The sequence below is a fragment of the Micromys minutus genome (genome assembly GCF_963924665.1).
Source record: "Micromys minutus genome assembly, chromosome: 10".
Lineage (NCBI taxonomy): Eukaryota > Metazoa > Chordata > Mammalia > Rodentia > Muridae > Micromys > Micromys minutus.
In genome coordinates this window covers 59,254,010-59,261,725 of record NC_137979.1, presented here as the reverse complement: position 1 = coordinate 59,261,725, position 7,716 = coordinate 59,254,010, and positions in this window count along the sequence as shown.

Here is a 7,716-nt window from a genome sequence, read left to right as displayed (position 1 = left end):
CTCAGCTCACTCTTTTTATACAGCCTAGGAGCTGACGTAGAGAATAGTGCTGCCCATGGTGGGCAGGCCTTTCTTCCTCAACAGCACATGCTCACATTATGCACATAAACATGAGCACATGCATACACACATGTGCATACCCAGAGGCCCTTCTCTCTGGTGATTTTATTTTAATTATCTATTTACATTTCAAATATTGTTCCCCTTCCTGGTGCCCCCCCCCCAGTTCTTTATCCCCTCCTCCCCTTTGCCTCTGAGAAGGTGCTCCCCTACTCCTGCCCCATCTCATCTCATTTTAGATGTCATCAGGCAGACCATTGAGATGAGCCATTACAGTCAACCACTTCCTGACTTGACAAGGCTTAAGGAAGCTTCTCTTTCCCAGCTTGGGGCCATCCCATCTTCCGGTTTCTTGGAGGGCCAAAGCCTCATGCCAACGCAGGCCCTACAAACTCCGGGGCTCTGCTTATAAGTCCCCACTGTTCCTTAACAGTTCAGGAGAGGGGTCACCGAGCCATTGTGTCCCCTGGCCCTTTCTCTAAAGTAGAAGGAGGGCTGGCAAGGTGGGTGGAGCCTGTGACGGGTCGGGGAGTTATCCAGGTGTTCCAAGTGTCACAGAAATCATGCAGCATCCTGCCACCCCCAGGATTGCCCTTGGCAGAGGGCTGAGATAAATGGGCCTCCTTCCTTTTCTACCATTTAGAATGGACTTCCAGATGGCTTGCTTTGGGCTCCACCTCAGTGCTCAGCCAGGTAGGCTCTGGATAAAGAGACCTCAAAGCTGCTGCTGGCGTAGAAATGGAATGGGAGATCACTGATTGACAGCTTCTGCTCCTTCACCACCTCCCCTGGGTGCATCTCTGGAAATGAGGTCAGGGTGCATCCACCCTGGGCGTGGGAACCAGGTGACCCCTCCACCCACAGTCCTCGCTCCTCAGACCTTGCCTTCTTCACACCCACATCCCCACAGCCTGGGGTGGCTCTGAGAAAGGGAAGCATGACCTGAGAAGGGTTCTCTGTACATTTAAGGGATTCTCGTGCTGAGGTCCAACAGAATCCTCCACAGCACCTACAGAGAAATTTGGGTTTCCTATTCATCCTCTCCCTGGGAAGCAATTAAAGGCATAATTAAGAATGACACCCATGTGTCTATGTCCCCAGACAGGCTCATTAAAGCTAGTGAGAGACCTGTTTAATGAGCTAAGAGCAGGGTGGGGCAATGAACCTGAGGGAGAAAGAGCCAGGCTGGGGCACACAGGAGCCCCCTGAGAACATTAGGGTGCCTCTGGCCTGAAGCCTGTCTTCAATGACCGGGGTAAGAAGGAATGACTGGGCTGATGGAGCAAAAGATGCCCTTTCCTCCCAGACGTGGTGTGAGAGTAAAGGCCCTCTGCCAATGTGGGACTGGCCTAGGGTTCTTGGGAGTCTAGAAGGCAGCAGTCTTGGCATCTCTTTTGAACATAGTAGGAACTGTCACACCAGGGCTTCCAGGGACTTAGGCTCTGACTGGGGCCCCACAGACCCAGGAGATGGAGACAGAGCAGTGTCTCTGGTTGGCTTCTCTGCCTTCCGTCTCTGCAGTGATGATGCCCTGAACAGGTATGTACAGAGTGGTAGCATCTCTTAAGTGTGGATTATGGTTGGCAGAAGGCCCTCCTTTCACCAGCCCCATGTTGGTCTCTCAATTGTTACCCAACCTACCTAGGGGTCCCACACAGAAAGTAGCATTTCTTTTCTTCTTAAGCTGACCTTGAATTCTGCTCCTCCAGAGTGCTAGAATTTCAGGTGTGAGCCACCAGGCCTGGTCCAGGTCTCAGAGATTCTGTAGAAGCCCCCCCCCCCTGCCAAAAACAACTGGACATCGCTATTTTAATTCAGCTCACAGATAAGATTTTCCAAAGGCTTCTGAGGGGACCCCAACGGCTTCTCACCCAATAACAAGCCAATGTGGGGCCTGCTGCCTACCCTGCCCAGACCCAGCCCTCCTCCAGGCATGCCCCCTCCCTACCACCTCCAAGGGTTCTGTTTCTATGTCTTGGACCCATACTCTCTCCCATCCTATTGAGATAAGGGGTCCACATCAGGACCATTTAAGTATCTGGTCTCAGGTGTCATTTAATTACAATTAATTACATGTTTGCCACAGTGTACCTGCAGAGGTCTCCTTCCTCCATGTGGGTTATAGGGATTGAATTCGGGTCGATGTAGAAGCAAGTGCCATTGGTCCCTGAGCCACCTGGATGGCCACAGCACACACGAGGCAGCTTAAGACGAAGGAGCTTACGGACCCCACACAGACGCTTCAGGACACACCAGGAATGGCCCCTGGAGTCATCAGGCCTTTTGGCAAAAGTGGCCTACACACCAGGACCTAGAGTGAGGTCCCAGGTGGGAACAGTGTTCAGAGGGCTGCACATGACAGAGGCCTGTCTTGTAACCTGCCTAAGGAAAACTGGCAATTCCTGGCTTTCCAGGGAATGCTATTCACTCACCAAAGGGCTGCTGGCTCTGCCCAGCAGGCTTCTCTTCTCACACTCATCTTGTCCCTCCCACCTCAGCAAGGCTGGACAGCACAACCATTAAGCCTTTTGCCTCCAGAGCCCAAGCCTCAGATCTGACCTGAGCTGCTCCTGTGTGGTGTTCACATTCAATCCCAGCATCCCCCTATACCCCAAGCCGTGCCTTCTCTCTCCCCCCAAGGCTCCCACCACATCCCAGGAGGAAACTGCTGAAAGGAATGGAAGATGCCTCAACCCTAACATCCCAAGAATCCTTAGCATCAACCAAGCATCAAATCCAGCTGCCCCCGTGTTACAGCTTGGAAGATGGAGACCGGACAACAGGGGACTGAGGAGAAACACAGAGCAGAAATAGAGAAACTATCCCACTTGGGCTGGGAGGAGCAGATTGAGGGCTGGGCCCCGTGCCTCAACACCGGGAGGGCTTTAGAAACTCCGAGAGAGATGGAGGGGTTAGCCTTCACAGGTGTACATGTGGCCCTGACCACCCTGACCATCCTATAACAAGTTTTTGGAGACCTCCCTATCCTATCCACACCTGAGCAGATAATGCCGTTCTTGGACTACAGGTCTAACCTGTGCACATCTAGCCATCCCCAGCAGAGGCTCTGATTTAGGAAGTTAGGAGTGAAAAGAACATTCATCTGCTTACCATCCTTCTCCCTTTGCGAGCTTCTCTAGGCCCCGAGGCTTCCTGCCACCAGCCAGATGGGAAGCCAGGAAGAGTGCTCTGGGGGAGGAAGCCAAACGTGTCTGCAGATGGTGGCTTGGCCTCTGCAACCTGTTGCTTAGTCCCACTTAGTCGCTGTGGCCCTGGAGGGAGACTGGTAGGTGGTGGGGACAGAAAGAGTCAAAGGTAGCTGTGCCCCTCCACTCCAGGAATAGAATCCTAAAGTGACACAAGGCATCAAATAAACAAAAGCAACCTGCCAAGGCCACAGGGCTCTACTGAATTGTGTTTTCTTTCTATGCCCACTCTGATCCAGAAAGTTTGGAGGCAGCTTATGAAATCACATAGAACACAATAGGGTAAAAATAGAACAGAGAAAACAAGGCTAGAACAAATTGTACTATGACCCGTGTGTTCAGGTGGACCTGAATTGGGCTCTGGGCTCTCTGTCAAGACAGAGGGAAATCTATTTATCGATTCACAGGGTTAAGAGATGGATGGACGCAGGGCAGTTTAAGTGTTTTGTTTTGTTGATACTAAAGTCTAAAATGAGTTTGTTTCTGTCTGATTTCATTTTTCTTAAGAGCACTTGTGTAGCAGCGAGTTCAGCTAACTGCTCTGTGCTCCCGGTGAGTTGCACACTTCCAGCCACCCACCCAGAAACTCTTTGGTTCCTAGAATAATACACACACACACACACACACACACACACACACATTTTTGAAATGCCTTAGCTAGCTCAAAGGCTGAGGCTAGGCAGTTCTAATCCTCTGCCCCGCTGTCATAGGTTTCCCTTCGGTACTCCTGACTCAACATCCTCTAAATCTGTGAAGTATCTTTGCCACCCAGTTCCTTCTGGGAGGCCCCCTTATTTGCTGCCCAAGACTCTTCTGGGCAGCCCTTCCAGGGGCCACATTCCTTCTCACCTACATTTCAGATGATTTTCCTCCTGCAGCTCTGAAACATCAGGATTCTCCTTTCCTCCTCTCTTCCACATCCTAGCCTATGCAAATCCAAGGATTCCACTCTGTCTCCCTTTGCCTAGATATTGGTCTGACTAAGCCAGCTCAGTCAGTCAACAAGTTCTCCAGGGCAGGAATAAGGATAAAAAAGAAAAAAGACAGACAACACCAAAGTAAGACCCCAGCCAGTTCTGAGACCGAGGTGAGTTTATTTTTTCCTAGTCAGCTTTTATACCATTTTAGTTACATGCAAGTAATAAGGTCAGTTCTAGGTTAAGGGAACAAGCAAGACAATAAACAAAAGTCCCGTGATCAGTGTTTCTAAGGGCTTATCAGGAGGACCAAGATATCTGAGCCTACTTCCCTGTCCTAGCCCAAAGTCATATTCTTGCCTGAAGCCTACTTCTTTGTTCTAACCTAAAATCAGATTTCTGCCTGAGTTTACTTTCCTGTCCTGGTCCAATGTCAAATTTCTGCCAAGGGCCCCAAAAGGTCTCCGCATAAACCCAGCCATTAGCCACTGACATCTTTATTGATCGATCAAAAACCACTCGAGGACTAGGACCTTCAGTGTTTAGACATGCAAATTTCCTATTAAGTCGAAACATTAGAACTAATCCCTAACACACATGTTCTTGCAGAGGACCTGAGTTCAATTCCCAGCACCCGCTGGGAATTGTTCAATTGCTCCTGATCATATGATCCCAGTGATCTGATTGATGGCCTTCTTCTGACTTCTGTGGTACGAGGCATACACATGGTGCATGTACACACATTCAGGCAAAATAATCATACACATAAAATAAAATAAATCCAAAGCAGGGGGCTGAGTATGGTTGCCCATAGCTTTAGCTCTACTCACTTGGGAGGCAGATGCATGTAGATCTCAGTAAGTTTGAGGCCAGCCTGGTCTACATGATGAGTTTCCAGGCCAGACAGAGCTATATAGTGAGACCTTGTCTCAAAAATAAAGTCACAAAATGATAGGTATCCCAGTCCTCTTAGGAAGAGTCAATTAGCCCAGCCCCATAGGACGGAAGTCAGTACCTGAACTGCAAGACAAGCTCTTCCTTAGGCAAGGGACACCTAGCTGATGGCCTGAGTGTGGGTGCTGGTAAGCGTTATGGGAGGGGAAGACTGAGTAGGCCAGTGGCTGGGGGAATTAGAATCTGTTGTCAACAAATGCCTAGGAGGATCGACTTAGAAAGTAAAAAAGGTTTGTTTTAGCTCAAGTTCCAGGTTCCAGATAGTCTGTTGGTCCTGTTCTCAGGACTGGGTGGAGGCAGAGCATCCTGGTGGTACAGACTGCTTAATTCCTGTCCTGGGGATAAGGAAGAAGGAGAGGATGGGCCCAGGGCAGGGTGTGAGGGTGGTACTGTCTACCAAGCCACACCTCCAATGACCTAAAGACCTCCCACTAAGCCCCGACTTTTAAAGGTCCCACCATCTTCCGTTAGCACTGTCCTAGGGACAAAGCCTTTAACACATGGCTCTTTAAAGAATGAATGCGCAGCCAGGTTGCGGTGGTTCCACCTTTAATCCTAGTACTCAGAAGCAGGCAGATCTCTGTGAGTTCGAAGCCAGCCTGGTTACAGAGTGAGTTCCAGGACACCCAAGGCTACACAGAGAAACCCCCGTCTCAAAACACAAGACACAGAGATACACACCCACACCACACAGATACACACAGACACACAGACACACACACACACACACACACACACACACACACGAAGAAGAGGTAGAAGAGGAACAGGAAGCAGAACAGGAAGAAGAAATAATAGAGTGTGTAGCAGGCATAGGGCATGTTGACACATGCCTTTATTTCCAGGACTCCAGGGCTTTCGTGACAAGAACTTTACCTACTAAGCCAGTTCTTACCCCTTCACCCTTTCTGAAATGGGGTCTTGTATGTGAGGCCTTGACCCTGCTATGAAGCCTTCTGGTTTTTTCTGCCTCCACCTCTAGAGCTCAGTGATCACCAGCAGGCACTAGAATACTAGAGGTGGAACCCGGAACTTCCTGCTTGCTGGGTGAGCGCTCTTTCCACTTGAGCTGTATCCCTGAGCTCCAGGATGTGTCTGTCACCTTACAGATGTGCAGTCTGTTTTGTTACAGCAGCCCAAGCCGACAGAGAGATCAAACAGCTGTTTATTTGTATGGAGAAAACACATCTGGACTGGGAAGTCCTCAGCCAAGAGGCGGAATCCACTGCCTAAGACAGGGAGCCAGAGCCAGGGAAGCTGTGGACTTGATGATCTCCAAAGGGAGGCAAAGTCACAAGGGAGAGGAGGTCATGGGAGATGTGCCTTTGCTCCATATGCTAGTCTAAGTCTCCTTCCCATGTCCTGGCCCAAGGTCAGGGTGGTTTATTCAGGAGGGAGAGAAGGGTCCACCCCTCTGTCACCTGCTACTACCACCCACGACTACTGTGATATGTGCATTTAAAAAAAAAAAAGGTCACAATGGCTTTCCTGTCAATAGTGGGGCCTGGAGGGTGTTTCCATCTGTGCCCTGTCTGTCTGCCTTGTGTCCCGAGAATTATTTAGAGATAACAGCCCCGAGGACAGGCTAGGTCGATGAAAATGTTTTTCTTGGGTACACAGTGAACCTCAAAGGCAGATCAAATCTGTGACCTCGGACTCACAATTGGTGAAGTGTATCATGGCTACCAGGCCTGGAAGAATCATTTCTTCTGGGTGAGTAGGGTATGGATCCTCATGACTCCCTGTTGCATAACCATCCTGAGTCCTGGGTGGCCCTGCTGCATCTGCTCCCCACCCATCTACTGGGTTACAGGTTTACTAACAATTATGGTCTATGTTGGCATTTTACAGGCTTTAGAAGAGACAGTGTGCCCAGGGCCTGGGGGAAGAAGCCCTTCCTTTCTGTAACTACCTTTCGGTTGCTGTGGGCTCCTGGCACAGGGACCGCGTTGCCCTTCTTTCCAGAGTGAGTTCAGGGTTTTGCAGGCAAAGGGCTTTTTCTAAAATGCACAAAACTAGGATATCTTCAGTGTGTGCCAAAGGCCTCGCTTCCCAACTTTGGGATTTGGAGGTACTTCCCAAATCCGGAGATCAGAAATGGATTCCGAAGCAAAGTGCTCTATTATTGGCCCATATTCCCAGCTCTAAGATGGTGTGTGGTGCTGAGAATGGTACCCAGGGCAGTGCTTATGTTAAGGATATAATCTATAACTAGACTTCCTCTCTGACCTTCCTCACCTGACCCAAATCTGGTCTCAAACCACCGCATGGGGAAGACTGAGTTTCTTCTCCAGGTTCAAACAGGGACTCTGTCTCTATAGTTTTTCAAGAATACCAAACCTAGCCAGGCATGAAAGACTTTAATCATAGCACTTGGGAGGCAAGAGGCAGTGGAGGCAGAGGCAGGGGGACAGGAGAAACAGAGTCAGAAGAAGCAGAAACAGGGGGATTCTTTGTGAGTTCAAAGGCAGCCTCGACTACATATTGAGTTCTAAGCCAGGCAGGGCTACTATCTATTATGAAGGAAGACATATCTCAAAAACCCAAATTTATAAAGTAAACTAAAAGAGTATCAATCC